Raw genomic sequence first — 17,626 nt, forward strand, 5'->3', positions numbered from 1 at the left:
GGCAGCTTAGGCCTTCCCAAGTCACAGGTCACTGCCTCATCAGACTAACGACCTTCCCAAAATACTTCTTTGTGCCCTAGAAAGGGGCTTCTTGGAGCCCTTCACTCTCCTCATATGAAGTTCCCCACTGGGCAAGTAGAAGCCCAGGGCACCAAATATGGTCTCCTCAGCTCCTGGGGCCCTCGACCAGGCCCAGGGTGGGACAAGAGTGTTGGGTTTGGATTCCCAGAGCCAGAGTTAGAGGGAGCATCCTGACCACAGCAACTAAGACAAACGCAGTCAGCACCAAGGCTCTGAGCTGGTATCCCTGAGACATCTCTGCTCTCTGCAGGCCCTGGACCTTCTCTATCCCCAGTGCCTGGCACCGTGCTGAGCACAAAGCAAGTGCTCAACACACACAGTTGAATGAATGAATGGACAAACAAACCAACAAATGATGAGTAAGGAGCAGGCTTGCCCAGAACCTGACCTAGTAGACGGTGTGTATTCCATGAATGTGTGACTGATCTGCATCCTTCTGTCAAGTGGACTTGAATATTGCATGTGACCTTTCATTTATGGTTAGGCTGACAGCCTTTATTTAATTAGAAAAAGAAAAATTAATTGTCTTCTTATTTCTTCTTATTTTCAACATAAAAAGTTGAAAACCCACAGAAACTACCACAAATAAAGAAATTATATCTTAAAACATTAAAAATGAGACAAAATCGTTAATCATTGTCTGGGAATACGTGCATGGGATTTTTCAAAACATTTGATATACTGAAGAAAACACTGAATTAGTGGAAATTGGTAAGTGCTAGTTCTTTTTCAGTAAAGGAGCTTCGTCATAGTTATTCATGAACTTGGAGGAGAAGTGAGAGTGAGGAAGTTGGGTGGGTGGTCAGGATCAGCCAGGGTGGAAGCCAGAGTGGCTCTTCTACAATAATGGCCAATTCATTGCATATTCAAGAATTAAATGAGACAAGCATCCCCCCAAAATATTACTTCTAATATTACTTCTAAGAGCTTTTCATATTTTTGACCTGAAATTCAATCAGTATCCATGTCATAGGCTTCAGCTACTAAGGACATTAATTGCATATGGATTTTTTTTTTATCTGTAGGAGAATATGGGGTGGGGGACGAGGGCACAGTATAACTCTCCAGAACCCCCACCTTCCATATCTAGGAAAAACATGGGCTGAGGGTGGACGAGACAAAAACTTCTCCTCCCCAGGACAGTTCCAAAGGCTGTGTCACCTGTGGGGAGAATGATCTTATTCTCCAAACTCAAAATGGAACATGGAAGCTGGAGGGAAAAAAACCAAAGCTAAGTGCCAATTTATTTATATCCAATGGCTTTCAGACACGATTCTTAGATTCTGAGTATTTTATGTCTCTATAGCTGGTATTGCCTGAAATCACTTTATATACAAAACAAACTTAGCTCAGCACTTATCCCTCAGAAGGCTAGCCCACTGTGATAAAAACTTGGTGGCAGCTGACAGAGTAATTGAATTTATCAACTAACACAGCCCAATGTTAATACATTTCCCAGTGGAAAAATTTTCCTCGTGAAGTTAAAATTTTTTTTTTTTACAATTATGAGAGTATGACGTTCACTGTAAAATTTGAAAAATAGAGAAAAGAATAAAGAAAATTATCTTTAATTTTACCTTTTTACCACTTTAGAAATTTTATGTATTTCCTTCCAGGACTTTTCCTATGTTGAAAAATATTTTGACCTTTTAGGAAAGGGATGTTTTTCCAAGATACTTCACTTTTTAATCATGACGATGAAATTTGAGTTTGAAAAATGTGGACTAGTTTAGAAGTACAATTTAAGGACTTAAGCCAGTAGTATGAAATTATAGCTGCCTTTTATTACCAAGTATTAGCAGGATAATATTCTAAATGGAATACTTTTGTCGAAGCACTGGAAACAACAAATCTGCCAGTCAATTAACATTAATTTAATATGTGAAGAGTTGCCAGATTTCCCTCTGTGAGTAACATTTATCTAACAGCTATATTGGATACAAGATATTGAATTTGGATCAGTAACTTTCTTTAAAAGGATATCCTTTTGCCATATCTTGATAAAATATTTTTTTCCTGCCCATGGCATTTACTTTGACACCAAGATTAAATGTAATAATTCCAAAAATATTAACATTCTTCAAATAAGTTTTAAATACAGACAAATATTTATCTCAAGTCCTGCAATATTAATCATTGTTATCAGCTTATATTCTAGACCAGAGGTTGGCAAACTTTTTCTGTAAAAGCCCAGAAAGTAAATATATTTGGACAGAGACAGGCCATGCAGTCTCTGTTTCAACTACTCAATTCTGTCATTGTAGTGTAAAAGCATCCATAGTAATACATAAATGGATGGGCATGACTGTATTCCAGTACAACTTTATTTACACAAACAAGCGGTGAGTCAGACTATGCCCATAGCCGTAGTTTATCAAGCCTTGTTCTAGACAGTTTTTACCGACTGCCACATTCACCTAGAGTTTTATATTAGATGGTATTTAAGGATTTCTGACACCCTTCCTAACTCTCTCTCTCTCTCTCTCTCTCTCTCTCTCTCTCTCTCTCTCTCCCCCTCCCTTCCTCTCCTTCCTTCCCTCCCCACTCCCCCACTTACACACAAGACGTCCAATAAATATGGCTAGTCAGACGCATGTTTATCTCCACTACCACTAAAATTTCACTTAAATGATAATAAAAGAATTAAAAGGTATAAGCTTATCAGAATGGAGAAGACAGAGAACGTCAACAAAATGTTTGGAAGTATAAAGGAGATGCGAACCTGGAGGTAAACAGTGACTGGGTAAAACCATTTGTGGTCCAAGAAAGGCACCACGTGAGAAGGATTTTGTACAGTTCTGCTGAGATCTAGTTACCTGATGTTGGAGGGGCCTCAAACTGCTGCTCAGGGAAGCTGGGTCCTAACCTGACCAGCCACTGTCTGAGCTGCCACACTTAGCTAATTTGTAAAACTCCAGTAAGTGAATGGGGTGGGGGTGGGGACCTGACTCTAACTAAACATTTTGGCATTCAATGAGCTTTTGTGCCAACAAGAATTAGCAGTTTAACACCCAGTGCTTTTGCTGCTATTGAGCTATTCTGAAACCCTTTCCCTCCAGTGTTCTAAGATCCAAGGGAACATTTGCTCATATTTGCATCGTCACCCCCATTGATGAGATTCTATATAGAATCTCAAGAAGTACAAAATCAGAAGCCAAAGAATGGCAGAAAGAAGGCTTCTGGGATGCTGATTTGCATGTCTGGGCCTCTGTCCACAGAAGGAGAGAGGCTGGTAGCTATGGTGCCGGGTGGGCTGTTTGGGCATTTCACCCCATGGCCTCGTGTGAGTCCAGTAGACAAAGTCAGGGTGTTAGGAAGCTGTGCGCTCTGTTGTGACAGATGCACACTTCAAGGGTCACTGAGGTCATATAGAGCAGGCTTCACTAACTCTGAGCCAATAACTCCCACCTCTTTTTCCCAGCAGAGTATTTGAAAAATTGAAGAGAAAAAAAAAAAATGCAAAGTTGACTGATTTTTTTGAGACAGACTCTTTGTGTGCTCTGCTCTCTCTTTTGTCCCAAAGCAGACGCTAGTTATATTCAGGTCCTGTGTGCTCTACTCAGTCGGGAAAAGCGTCGGACTCCTTGGGTTGGGGCCACCACTGTCGCCTTGTTGTTTTCTCTCTGATTTGACTTCCTTTCCTCATAATAAATCTTCCTGGCTACTCTCTTCTTGATGTTCTGTCTCTTGTCCTCAGTTCATTGTATTTGCATTTCCTTATCCCATACATATTCCTTTTGGCCTTTAAATTTGGTCTACTCTGTTTGAGGATGTCAAAGTAAAAACACCTCCTAATATCTCACACTCACAGAGTTTGGGCTTTTCAACAGCATCTTCTCAGAGAGTGTTTCACTGGGCATAGAGCATCACAATATCAATATCAATAAGGTGATTAAGGGAGATGGCTGGCTACTGATTTTCAGTTTTGACAGAAAGTAAGATTAAAATAAAATCAAATTAAGCAGTCCCCTCCCCTGCCCCATGTGGATTAGGAAAAGAATGAAACTTTTCTTTCAGGGACCATGAACCTCTCCTGGGTGTGGAGCATTATCTCTGCCACCATTCCCCACTAGACGCTGTCTGCTCATAGTGGAATCGGGTTCTCAAGCCTCCTGGATTTTACGTAAATGTGGATACCTACAGCACCTGTGTGCCCAGGATCTCCTGCGAAGACATCTGCAGGCATCTTGTAATTGATTAACCTTGGATTTATGCTAAGTGGGAGTTGTATTTGGGTAAAGGCCGACTCGGCAAGACCAGAGAGAGGTCAATAGTGGGCATTTGCCAAGTTGGTCCTGCAGGAAAAGCTTTGGCCATCTCACCTAGTTCAAGCAGGGAGGAGGAGTTATAATCTTAAAAAGAAAATAAAATTAACCCTACCACCTTTTGTTACACTCTTTATTATTATTTTATTCTCGGAACACAGTGTAGTCACATGATTTCCTATAAATCACTGAGCCTAATATGAGTTGCTTTGTGTGAATGCGAAGCTGGGAGACCTTTTGCCAGTCATCCTTCTACGTATGCTGGAGAAATAGACTAGCCCCGCTGCCAGAAATAGTTTTTGAAGTTCTATTCCAAGAGTTGCCAATGGGTCTTAGTGGTCACCCTTGCTAAGTTGGCTTGGATGTCATCTATTATGGTCAAGATTTATACAGATTTAAAAAGAAAAACATAGGCTACCAGGTCTGGTGAGTTCTCTGAGGACTATGTATGTTGCCCCGTTGCCTAGGTTCCTTCCCACCACAGGGCTCAGACCTGGACGGCTTTATCCTCACCTCTCACCTCACTCACTCCTGCCTGTTCTTTAGGTCTGAGCACAGACATCGTGTCCTTAGAACAGCCCTCTCTGACCCCCACCCCATTCTAAATTAGCAGTTCTCATATTGTTTCAGCGGGGGCGGAGGGGGGCATTCTCCTGTTTGTTTTTTTCCTTCATAGCACTTATCACATTTGTATTTTTATATATTATTCTTTATTGTTTGTCTCCCCTGTTAAACCAAACAGGTAGCACATCTTTTATTTTCTACTGCATATCCGATGTCTATCCTGTAGGAACTCAGTAAATGGTGTTGAATGAAAGAACTTTAAAGTCTATGTCTATGTTATATTAAATCCTTTTAATAATTTTTGTTTTACTGCTTAGAAAAAGCAGATTTTTATAAGGGGCTCTGTTTGCCCAATTTAACCTTTGTATGTCTGGATATTTTTTTATTTTATTTTTTATTTTATGTTTTGATTACCTTCTTCCCTTACCCTTTAAAAACAAACAAACAAGAAAATAGGGAATTACTTGTAAATTATTGAACAAATTATATATATATATGTATACACACACACACACACATATATATATTCATAATATATATATATATATATTATGAATACTAGAAATAGACCATCATTTGGTTTCTGTTATTGGTTTGTCTTTGTATCAGTTCTGTTATCGAGAGGCTATAAATAGATGGTGACTATTATTTGTATTTGGATATGGCTTATCCTTCTGGTTTCAGGTTCTAGTAATTTCCCACACAGACTTGCTCTTTCTAAATGGGTCAACTTATTATTTGTAAGAATAGCTAACTTTACTAAGAATCTTTATGGTGCTTATGAATATTTATTGACTAAAAGAATAACCGAATAAATTACTTTATATAATCCTGATGAAAAGCCGGCAGTCTAGTTATCATTGTCCTCATTTTATGGACAAAAAATTTCAAGAAGTCAAATAGCCTGTCCAAGTTAATATAGCCAATAGGTGGCAGAGTCAGAATTTGACCCTTGATTCATAGCCTTGTCACTGCCTGTCTATCCCACACTGCCTTTATGAGTGTGCCATTTTCATCCCCACATCCATGTTTTCGATCATCTATAGCTCTTCTAGGTGCCTTCTGCTCCATTTATCTAGATCTACCATTCATCAAGTTTAGGTCAAGTCTTACTTCCTCTAGATCAAGTCTCACATCCTCAGTGATTCTAGTTACCACTCATCTCGCACTTAACCTTGGATTGCTATTTTGTTATGTTCATGTGTTCCTAATATTTCTTTTTAAATTGTGAGACTCTCAACCAGTCTTTTTATAGTTTCCGTACCCAGCCCAATGCCCCAGACTTGATAAATCCCCAAAATATTTGTTAATGATGATGACGATATTAGATGTTTCCGTGGTACAGGATAACAAATGAAATCAAGCTTCTTCAAGCTTTACAATTATCCATATTGTTATAGCAACAGCATCAATGAAAAGTAACCTGTATCATCTTTCAAAATTTATGCTCTAAGAGTACAGTTCATATGAAAATACCCTCCTCAGAGGTTTTTAACTCATACTCGTAGTCTGCAGTATTGAATTTCCCTTAAGACTAAAATTATGTTCTAAAATTAGCTTCCAACTTCATGGTAGATCCTCAGAACTGGCTGCATGAAATTAGTTGCTTTCTATTCGGTGAAACCTCAATTTAGTGGTAGTGAATGAAACAAGATGCTCCCTAGTTTTCCAACGTCTGACACATGATTATGAAATCAGCTTATAACAGATCTCCAGTGGATATCCTGGAAAGCCAGGTTTGGTTAGAAGTTGCTAAAGGCCACTTCGTGCAAGAGCTTCAAAGAATTTGAGACAGCTGATACATACTGTGTGGAGGTCCTGTGCATAATCAAACCTTTTGATAAAAATATATCCCTCTCCCAAGAATGTTCTCTTGAGGCTGTTGGCTAGTGGCTGGGCCAGAAGGTCTTCATTCAGAACTGACAACTAGAGAGAGCAATGAGATACATGATTCACATATAGATAATCTTAGACCCTTCCCTCTTTGCTCGGGGGGGAAAATGTAAACAGACTCATTTTAGTGGAGTTTAATAATAAAATTTACTAAAATTTTCTGTACCCTAAATCTGGTTGCTGTTATGCATTTTGCAGAATTGTAAAGTAATTGGTAGCACATGGAATGGTACCTGCAGGGGATCGCGGCATGCCTCCTTGGTTTGCCTCTGTACAACTTTTAATAAATCTCTGCTTGGTAGAGCCAAATGTTTATTTATAACACATGGGCTTCCCCTGACTTAGTGTGACCACAAAGTGACTCTGTATCATTGCCAGAAATCAACTACATTAGCATCATGCAGAAACATACATATTTGTATAAATATATATACATATGTATGTATTTGATTTAAAATTCATAGAAATTCTAAAATTAATTTTGCATTCGCAAATCGTGCTAGCTCCTAAAAAAGTGTCCCAAATTTATTTCTGATTATATTGATACTGACTACTTTGTATCCTTACTGTTTGGACATCTAGCTTGTATTTGGCAGCCATCAAGAGTGTGTGATAGGAAAAAGTTGACTTCTTCCAGATGAACTTCCCCTGAAGATTTTATGATTGACTGAGTCTTCGCATTTCTCTTTCGGGAACTGAGTCGGACTCATCACTGCTATTGCAGGGCACATTCTTTCTAGTGATGACCAAAAGTTCACTGGAGAAGTAATAAAACATCAATATAGTCATTTAAAAATAAGTTCAATTTTAAATTAGTGTCATAATGTATGTTTTGGTTATACTTATTTGGAGGAGAGTATTGGCTAAATTCCTGGAAATATTAGAAACAACATTGAAATTAACACAAAAATATGAACAGTGTTACTCACAATAACCCTTCTCTGTAATTATAAGTTGTCAGTCACCCTATCACAAATGATCCTTATTTGAATGCCATTAGTAAGGGTTGCTCCTCACTGTCTGTGCAATCAGGGGACCAGGAAAGTGACTACAGATGTCACTATCCAGGTACATCTCCTCCACAATTAATACGATGGTTTTATTTTTAAATTTGGACATTATAAGGACATGGAAATAATTGTTTAAATATATATGACCATTTCTCAACAAGTTAAGCATAGAATTACCTTATGGCTCAGCAATTCCATTCCTGGGTATAAACCTGAAAGAATTGAAAACAAGTGTTCAAACAATAATATGTATATAAATGTTCATAGAAGCTCTATTCACAAAAACCAAAAGGTAGAAACAACCCACATGTCCATCAATGAATGAATAGATAAATGAAATGTAGCATATCTAACAATGGGATATTATTCACTCATCAAAAGAAATGAAGTAACAATACGTGCTACAACGTGGATGAACCTTGAAAACATTATGGTAAATGAAAGAAGCCAGACACAAAAGGCCACATGTTATATGAAATATCCAGAATAGGCAACTCCGTAGGAGCAAAATGCAGATTTGTGGTTGTCAGCGGCTGGAGGGAAGGGAATGTAACCGCTTAATGGGTATGGGTTTCCATTTGGAGTAGTGAAGTTATGGAACTAGGTAGAGGTGATGGCTGCACAACATCATGAATGTACTTAATGCCACCAAATTGTACACTTAAAAATGGTTTAAATGGTAAATTTTATGTTGTGTATGCTATAATAAAAATATATGACCACACATCCTATGACAAACTCCATACTTAATAAGCATCGAGTACTCCATAAATAAACATTATAAGCATAATTATAAGCATGGTTCTGGGTGAACCCTTCTGGGCTACTAGAAGCAGCAAGCACGATGTGCTAAGTGCCACTTTAAATGCTTTACTCTACCCTGAGTAAAACATTGTTATTCCTAAATTATAAGCGCAAAAACTGAAATATAGATAAAAATCTGCCCCAAATTGGCAGATAGATGGTAGACCTGAGATTTAATGCCCGGTTGTCCAGGAGCAGAATCTGTACTGTTAGCTGCTGTGCTGTAGGCTGAGCCCACCTTGTCCTGTGATAATGAAGTTGACCTGCTTATGGAAGCATGTTCTCAGGTTCTTAGAACAATGTTGATGAAGTTTCAGGTTTTTAAAGAACAGGCTATTTTTATTCAAATCGGCAAAGTACAGGCATATATTTTGAGTGCCTTTATTATTGATTTGCCTAGTCGCCTTTGACATACATATGCCATGAATGAGCCACAAGAAGTACAGTTCTCTTTCAGTGCAAATTCACTATGCTCTATAAGCTACTGACTGTGGTCAGAGACATCTTGTGCTCTCTGCAGTCTTCTCCTGTTGGAACAAGAGTTATGGGCAGTTTCTCAAATGTATCTCTCCCTCCCCGTCTTTCATTCCTGGGGCTAGACTTAGCTAAATGAGAATTGGTGGAATCACAAAGCAGGGTCTTGGCCATGAGGTATGCAGGCAGTTGAAAGAAGAAAAACTATCATAAGCCCAGAGAATGGGAGTAAGATGTCATGGATGAGAAAAAATTAACTAGAATAGGAAGTCAGCCTCCTCCATGGATCTCCATACATCTCAAGTCACACTGTCCAAGGAGTGTGGCAACTTGTGTTGGATGGGCAGGTCCTCTGCATTGGCTATTCCAGAAGGGCACCATTTACACTATGGCCTATGGGAATGACACCTGCTGTACTCATGCAGTGGGAAGCCTATGTGGCTATAAGCAGTGGCCCTGCAGAAAAGGCCTAAAGTCATGTCTAAAAGGACGCTGTTTACAGGGCACCCAGAGCTCTTGGACAGATGCAATTCTTGGCAGCAAATGAATGCCAAAGGCATGTTTCCAGCATGTCCATTCAAGTGGCCACAGGGAGATCCATGAATAGGGCCAGTCTCCACGTGGGAGGGCTCTGGTAGCAGCAAGGCAAGATTCGGAGCCAGCTTGCATTCCAAATAGGAGATGGGATGGGTCCCACTAGTAGGAGAAAGTGAGGACTAATGGCTTGCTGTTCATGTATCTCCATCTCTGTTCATCCCAACCCAGGCTATCTCCAGCCCAGTGGTGACAGAGCCCCTGGTTAACCTCCAGGTCTGCCCTTTTTGGTTCTGGAGGTGGCTCAGTCAAAGCCTGCCATGGAAGATTGTTGCTCTTGATGGGTGGCCAGGGCTAGCATAGGCAAAGGTGGGTTCTGTGGTATTTGTTCTTGGAGCACATGGCCATCTTAGGAAAGACTCCTCAACCCTTATCTCACCTGCTCTTTTTGCTGCCATTCTTTCAATCCAGGAGACCAGGCCAGGACTCGGTAATAACTGTTTCCTTATATATTTTCATGCAGAATAATACCAGGTATGGTGTAACTGGTTGCTCAGATAATTGTGAATTCGTGAATGTGGAAAGTTCTCTCCTGAGGGCACCAGCCCAACGGTTTTGTGCTAAGAGAGTTCCTTTGAGCGGGTTGCTATCACGACATATAGATAGGAATTAAATATCTCAATCATTTTTAAGCAGGCTCTTGCAGAGGGGTCATAAGCACCTCCTGTATTATGGGTCATAAATACATCTTGACTTTCTGATTCTCAGATTCCTCTTCACCAGAGAGGGCTTTCAGTAAAGCAGAAAAATTAACAATAAAGGCCTTACCAAGGCAGATACATTTTCTTTAATTTTAAAATGAAGCCATTATGATCTAAATACATGGGGGATATTGAATTGTGAGCTTCACCATGCTTTCAAGTGCATTTGAATCTCAAGATTTTAAAGAATACAATAGTTTTCTGAGCTGGTTCCACTGCAATCCTGTCTTATAGAGAGAGTCCCTTTTAACTGGCACCTGGCATCAGATTTCCCACACAAGGCAAATATTTGAGATGCCAGAGTTTCTGGGGGGCAGTAGGCCACTACTGTAGCCTCTGTTGAATGAATGTTGATTGTAGTCTCACCCCAAAGTTCATGCTACAGCGCGGACCACTGGGAAATAAATAATTAAGGCAAGAATGATAATTCGACTCTATTAACTCTGATGTTAGTTCTTTAATAGATCTTTCTGTCTTCCTCTATGGGACAAAATATATAAACAGCTGTTTCAAATTTACAACTAGAAGATTGAGTTTCTAGAAGCTGAATAACATTGTTACTCTGTTTTATGATATAACTTTGGGCAGCAATAAGAAAATGAAGGTAGAAATAGTAAACCAGAAAGAGTAAAAAGTTGGCTCTCTTTAATGTTAATTATGATGATTAATGTCATCATCTCCAGATTGTAAGTTACCTAAGAATGAAACGAGTTACACTTGAATACAACTTGAAAGAAACAATGGATAAAACTAAGGCTTTCAAAGGTATATTGACCTCTGTCATGTGTAACATTCATTTATAGAAAAATAATTTTAAGATTATGATATTTGCTTCTACTATAGACTTTCTAGTCTCCAAAGCTAACTTGACAGAGGCAATTTATTTCTTTGACTTATTTCCCTGATTGCTATACTTCCAGTTCAGGTGATTCCCACTGAATAACAGTAATACCGAGAGCTGAGATTTCATGGGTCACTCACATGGGCTTCCATCAAGAGAAGTTTGAGTATGAATGGGAATGTGCCACATAACTCATCCAATTGTACTATAATGATCAAAACTGCAATCAAAAGCAAAACAAACTATCAACAAAGCCCTAAATACTGTGTAAATGAAAGTGACATGTAATTTATAATAGAATTTACATAATTAAAAATACTTGGCTATAAATTAAACCACTCTTTGGCATCAACTGTTAGAAATTGCTATTTAATTTAAGCATAATACATTACTTAACATCTTCTGTTTCCTTGTGGTGGAAAAGCATTGTGCCTGGGTGTGGGAGGAAGGGAGGGGTTTCTTCTTCCCTAAAAGATAATGTCCTTTGTCTGATCACCCTCTCCCAGCTGGCACACACAGGTGAAGTCCAGGATGGTGTGACTTAACATCCAGGCACTGTGCACATGAGCAGGCCCATAGCTCTACCTGGCCAGTCTGACCTCACCTCACACTCACTGAGCTGTGGTCCCCTCTGAGGCCTGGCTTGGACTGTTCTCTCTATAGTCCACTCTGCAGACCTCCCTCACCCCTGTAGTGATTTCTCAGAAAAAACTGTTCAGCAAGAATCTCAGTTTCTTCTTCCTCCTTTCCACTCCATAACAGAGGCAAGGCTGAACCTCAGACCTCCTGTGCCTGGCTCTATGATCTTTAATTAAATTGGCTGCCCTGTACTGGTACCTGGGAATGGATCTCCTTCCTGACGATCATCACTGCCCTCAGTGTTATTACAGCTTGTCTAATATGCTCCCCCTTTCCCAGGCTGAAGTCCAAGGATGGGCAAATCAGGACCCACTTCTAACGGTTTCACACTTGTCTCTCTCTACTCCACAATCATCCCTGAGCTGAAAAGTCTTCCCTTTTACGTCTTCTATGTTATGCTCTTCTCCCTACCAACCTTGGAACCGACCTGGCTGTCATCCTCTCCACACCACAGATCTATGATGTAAATCTTTCATGTTCAGGGATTGATAATCTAAAAGGAGATGAGGAAATTTAGAATATCCTTCCTCAAGACAAAAGTTTTGCTTGCAAGCCTATTGCCATGCTGCATAATCCAACTTTGGCAGTTAAATTCTATCTTACCTTTTTACTCCTAAAACTGTCAATGTCCACCCTACCACCACTCCTGTGCCCACCCAACTGCCAGGTCAGCGGAGGCTCAAGTGCATTAGAGCGAAGGTTATGAACCCAGAAAGGCAAAAGAGAAAAATATATTTAAAACCATAAACGTTAGCCCCATTCCATGGTAGTTAAGTGAGACATTATTTAAATTACCTGATTGAAGCAATATCAATTTTTTCTCTTTATATGATTTTTACTTTTAAAATTATACAGGTAACACATGAATATAAACCCTTAAAGAGAGAATTATAATAATACAGAAATATATAGAATAAAAATTGTATGCTCCCCATACCCAATCTCACTTCTCAACCCAGAATAATCACTGTCAGTGATCGATTTAGAGCCTTACAAATTTTTCTTCTATACACTTATATAAATATATGTGTTAGTATACCAATACAGAATTTTGACATTTTTTTCAAAATCAGGGCCAAAGACTAGGATGTTATACACCTATGGGTTTGTACATTCCTGAGTATACAATTTCCAAATTTCCCTTTGCTTCTCTGAATTTTATTTGTATTAATAAAGCAATCACTTGCAAAAGAACTTTATTTCATTTTTCTGATGATTCAGAACAAAAGCATTTGTCATGCTTGTTTGACAACTGGCTGGGATTTTTGCCACAGTTGGGAAAATGAGCATAGTACTTTTTGCTCTGGGTGAGATGCTGTACACATGGGCGTGTGACATGGCCAATGGCCAACCAGCTGCTGAGAAGGGACCATGTATTTCTCAATCAATAATGTTGTAAATAGTGCTTAGTGAAAACGAGATGAGGTATTCTTTCTCATCACTTTCCTGTTCTAGTTTCTTCATCAAATGAGAAATTTGTTAGTTTTTCCTTAAGCACACATCAGTTCAACAACTCACATTTCTGGGAACCTACTACAAAAACAAGCCCTGAAAATATCAAGATGATTAAAGCAATGTCTACTCTTTAAAAATTATTTGATATCATTTCAGTCGTTTCAGAAATTCATCTTCACTTCTGAGAATCGAATTATTTTTTACATTGGAATGTCTTTTCTATTTTCTACATCAAAGTTGTGAGATAATTATTATTCTGTTCAAAATTCTAAAGTTTAATTTGGGAGAGACAGAGAGTACAGCTTTAGTCTAAGACAAAAATATATTTTGCAAATCATATGTAATTAAAGCTTAATAAGTGGTCCTCACTGGCTTGTGATGCCTTCTTCCATTTTTTTTTATTTTTCAGGTAAAATCAAAAGTATATTAAAGTGGTAAGTTAGTTCTACATTTTTCCCCAAAATTATAATCTATGTTGAGTTCAAAAACACGTTTTGTTTTGTTTTTTTACCTACTTTGGAAAATTACTAGTTTCATTTCTTTCTACTTTTTTCTGTCAATTTAGGATATTTATTCATTCTGGGTCAGTATTTTGAATTCCATGTCTTTGAAATACATCAAAAGAGAATTAAATGGAAGATGGAAGAAATGCCTTCTGTGGTTCCTGTCTGACTAATGTCAAGCAGGAAGAGGAATTCTGTTCTAACAGACCCTGTTGCCATCTGTCCTGTATTGAGTGCTGAGACCAAGTGCTGGTAACCTTGGGAAAACATCCAACCCACTTTGAGCAGTCATCACAGACACTATAGTCCCTCTATAGCCCCTCATCAAATCATAAAATTTCAGAGCTAAAAAAATACACTCTGGTGTGGCAGTTCCTCAAAAAAGTAATTACCATATGAGCTGGCAATCCCACTTCTGGGTTTACACCCAAAGGAATTGAGGTCAGGGCCTCAAAGACATCTTCATAGCCCATGTTCATAGCAATATTATTCACAGTAGCCAAAGGTGGAAATGACCCAAACATTCATCAACAGATGAATGGACAAACAAAATGTGGCATATACATACAATAGAAAATTATTCAGTCTTAAAGAGGAATGAAATTCTGATGAACCCTGTAACATAAATGAACCTTGAAGACATGCTGAATGAAATAAGCCAGACACAGAAGAATAAATATTGTATTGTTCTACTTACATAAGATACTTAGAGTGGTCAAATTCATAGATAGAAAATAGATTAGTGGTTGCTAGGGACTGGGAGGGAGAGAGAATTGGAGAGTTATACTTTAATAGGCACAGAGTTTCAGCTGGGGAAGACGAAAAAGTTCTGGAGATGGATGGTGACGATGATTGTACAACAATGTAAATGTACTTAATGCTACTGAATTGTATTCCGTAAATGGTTAAAATTCATGTTATATTTATTTTACCACACTAAAAAATCCTTACCCTCGTGCAGCTTACAATCGAGAGAGAGAGAGATAATAAGCAAGTAAAAATGTAAAATTTTTTAAAGTACATGCTAGATCAGTTTTTGGCCTACCCCATTTTATAGATAAGAAGCAAGAGGACAGAGAGAAAAGATGAATCTACCAACAAAGGCCTTGGTTGTCTGACTTCCGGGCCAAGGATTTTTCTACTGAACTATACTTCCTTTTTTGAGATACTTCTATTACCTCTATTTTCTGAGCCTTTCAATAATATATTGGAAGGAGAATAGGCTGGATTCAAATTCCAGCTTATTTGCTTCCTGGAAGTTGGAAATTGCGATTTTCTTCTTGGTAAAATGGGGATAACGAAACCTGCTTTACAACAGTTCAATGTAATTTGTTACACTGACACCTATGTACAACATAGGAAGTTGATGAAAATTAGCTCCCTTCCTGCTAGCCCCTCGAATGCCTTCTTTGAATTTGTTGCTTATTTATAAATTATATTCATTGAATACTTATATTCAATGAATTATATTTATTGAATACTTTCAACCTAACAATTTCAGCAAAATATCCCTGTGTTTTGAGTTTTTATAAATCATTCTAGAAATACAGTTTGGAGAAGAATGGCTCAGTTGAAAAACCTGGGAAACAAGCCAAATATTTGACCCTTATTTAGCTGGAAGAGAACTTTCACAGTGTAAATTTGATAAAAAATTCAAAACAAGAGCTTATTTATTTCTTTTTCCAAAACATAAAGCCAATTATTTGATATTTCTACTAGCTATTAAAAAACCAAAGCCATATTCTATTTTTATTCTATTTAAGTTCTTAAAAAGCACTGATCTCTAAATAAAAAGTATATAATGGCGTGATTATATATGTGACCACCCTGCAAGATAAGTTATAAGTGCCTATTCTCCCAAGAATGGTGTGTTTCCCAGATATAATATAGACAATTGGAAAAACAGACGCACTTATCAACAAATAGCAGAGCATCATTAAAGGTACCACCCAGCCCTCCTTTTAACTCATTCCACAGCCTTCTCCAGTTCTAAGGAACTCTGAGCCTAGTCATTTTGATTATTTCCTCTGGGTTCAGAACCCTCTCCTACTTCCTCCTATTGTATTTAAGAATAAAAGAAACAAATTATTCCCATTTTACACAGGTCCATAAAGAACTTCTCTTTGTAGATTTTCCAAGGCTCTTTAGACTCATGAAAAGATTTGTCCTACCCCCAGGTTAGTGAATTTTGTTGACTACATAGTAATTGCATAAAAAGTAATGCCTTAAGTTACAATTCTAGGGCTGGACAATGTATGTGGTCTTATTAAAGATATAGGCAATTTATTTTGAATTGTCCATCCTGTCCCTGCAGAAATAATAGGTAGCTCAGCTGGGGAGGCAGGTTCAAATCCATTAGACATTGTTGATCAAATGTACTCTTGGTATAATATGATGAAAATGGCATTTTACCTGTGGTCTTCCTCCCCAAAACTTGAAGTCTTAGTCTAATCGTGAGAAAAACAGACACGTTCCAACTGAGGGACATTCTACAAAATATCTAACAAAAATGCTTCTCAAAACTATCAAGGTCATCAAAAGCAGAGAAGGTCTGAGAAATTGTCAAAGCCAAGAGGAGCCTAAGGATACATAATGAATAAATGTCATGTGGTATCCTGAATGACTTCATGGAACAGAAAAAGAACACTAAACACTAAGTACAAACTAAAAAAATCTGAGTAAACTGTGGACTTAAGTTCATTATAATGTATAAATATTGGTTCATTACTGGTCATTAATACTAACTTACAATGTTAATATTAGGGGAAACTATATAAGAACTCTCTACACTATATTCATAATTTTTCTGTTAATTTAAAAATGTTCTAAAATAAAAGTTTGTTTAAATATACTAACAATATTTTAATATAGTATAGGGAATGTAGTGCAGGAATAAAGACATATGAACTGTGGGAGAAAAGTGACAGAGGAAAAAAATTCCAAAATGATTCTTAAAGATCTTGACTCAAAAGGCAGACCAAATGTTTTTGTATTTTGTATCATGTCTTTAAATTTATCCATGTGTATTATGTATATATTTTGGGCATTCGGCTTACAATATATATTCTATAAGTATTGTGACAGAAGTATTGTTAACTTCTGTCTTTATAAAGACCAAACCAAATCCTTTGAGTTTTAGAAAAATAAGCCACAATCTACCAAAAGTAAAGGAATAACAATCAGATTCAGTGGATTATGGGAAAAATTATATATTTAGCAAAGCATGACCTCCTCTCCAACATAAGTCTAGAAAAATAAATAAGCCTTTGGGCATCAATTGATGAGTAAAACATTTCTTAATGAGCCAGATACACTAACATTACTACCTGGAATTACACTGAACATTCATGCCTTGTGTAATTTTTTTCCAAGATGCTTCCTACACCTAAAATGCCTGTCTCCCTCACATTTTTTTCTAAGTTCAAAGTCTTGATCATCTTTCATGGTTCACCTCAAATATCTCCTCCCTAGTGAGAACAAACTGCTCATTTCTCTGAGTGGTCATAATAGTGTGTTTCTCCGTCATCTCATGGACTTAAAACAATTTTTCATAGATGTTGTTTATAGATGTTTATAAGCAACGTTTTTTATAGCTGTTGTTTATAGCTGTTTCTCCCATTTGGCTATAAGAGTCTTAAGAGTAGGGTCCATATCATAACCACTCTTCCTCTCCACACAGTGTCTGACATTCATTCATTTGTTCAACAACCATTTACCACATGTCTACCATTCAATATCATCGAATGAACAGGAGGAGGAAAATTACAGAGAAAAACGAACAACTAAATGTTAATGTTGTAGG

At 37.8% G+C, this 17,626-nt stretch overlaps 1 protein-coding gene and 1 long non-coding RNA gene across 5 annotated transcripts in view; one reads left to right on the plus strand and one right to left on the minus strand.

Moving 5' to 3' along the window:
* Nucleotides 1–17,626, plus strand: part of VEPH1 (ventricular zone expressed PH domain containing 1) — a 186,273-nt gene that overhangs the window by 117,862 nt on the left and 50,785 nt on the right.
* LOC112476817 overlaps nucleotides 7,245–17,626 on the minus strand; it is a 113,761-nt gene continuing 103,379 nt past the window's right edge. For all 4 annotated transcript variants that reach the window (XR_003045219.1, XR_003045221.1, XR_003045218.1 and 1 more), the window contains exons 6-7: nucleotides 7,991–8,025; nucleotides 7,245–7,560 (exon numbers count right to left, since the gene is read on the minus strand). This is a non-coding gene — a long non-coding RNA (uncharacterized LOC112476817). The remainder of the gene's footprint in view (nucleotides 7,561–7,990; nucleotides 8,026–17,626) is intronic.

Source organism: Pteropus alecto, unplaced genomic scaffold (genome assembly GCF_000325575.1).
Source record: "Pteropus alecto unplaced genomic scaffold, ASM32557v1 scaffold81, whole genome shotgun sequence".
In the NCBI taxonomy this organism is placed as follows: domain Eukaryota; kingdom Metazoa; phylum Chordata; class Mammalia; order Chiroptera; family Pteropodidae; genus Pteropus; species Pteropus alecto.